This window comes from Meleagris gallopavo, chromosome 5 (genome assembly GCF_000146605.3).
Source record: "Meleagris gallopavo isolate NT-WF06-2002-E0010 breed Aviagen turkey brand Nicholas breeding stock chromosome 5, Turkey_5.1, whole genome shotgun sequence".
In the NCBI taxonomy this organism is placed as follows: domain Eukaryota; kingdom Metazoa; phylum Chordata; class Aves; order Galliformes; family Phasianidae; genus Meleagris; species Meleagris gallopavo.
In genome coordinates, this window is record NC_015015.2 from 45,358,154 (window position 1) to 45,358,824 (window position 671).

Sequence of the window (671 nt, forward strand, 5' to 3'; positions counted from 1 at the left end):
TTTTAAACACAGCCCCGAACACAGTTGGCCTTCCGGGCTGCAAGGGAACACTGCTGGCTCATATCCAGCTCCTCGTCTGCCAGGACCCCCAGGTCCTTCTCCTCAGGGCTGCTCCCAAGGAGATCTTGCCCCTGGTTTGTATAAATATCTGGGATTGCCCCAACCCAAGTGCAGCACCCTGCACTTGGCTTTATTGAGCCTCATTAGGTTTTCATGAAAATCCACTTCTCCAGCCTGTCCAGGTCCCTCTGGATGGCTTCCCTTCTTTCCAATGTATCAACCGTGTCGCTTAGCTTCATGTCATCTGAACTTAATTCCATATAATCATAGATCACAGAATGGCTTGGGTTGGAAGTGACCATCCAGTTCCAACCTCCGTGGGCAGGGCTGCCACCCACTAGATCAGACTCCCCAGGGCTCCATCTAAATTTCTTCCTAACATCTAACTTAAATCTCCCCTCTTTTATCTTAAAGCCATTTGCCCTTATCCTAATGCTAACAGACCATGTAAAAAGTTGCTCTTCGTCCTGCTTATAAGCTCCCCTCTCCCTGTACTGGAAAACCACAATGAGGTCTCCCCAAAGCCCTTACTTTTCCAAGCTAAACAAGCCCTAATCCCTCAGCCTTTCTTCATAGCAGAGGTGTTCCAGCCCTCTGGTCCTCTTCGAGCA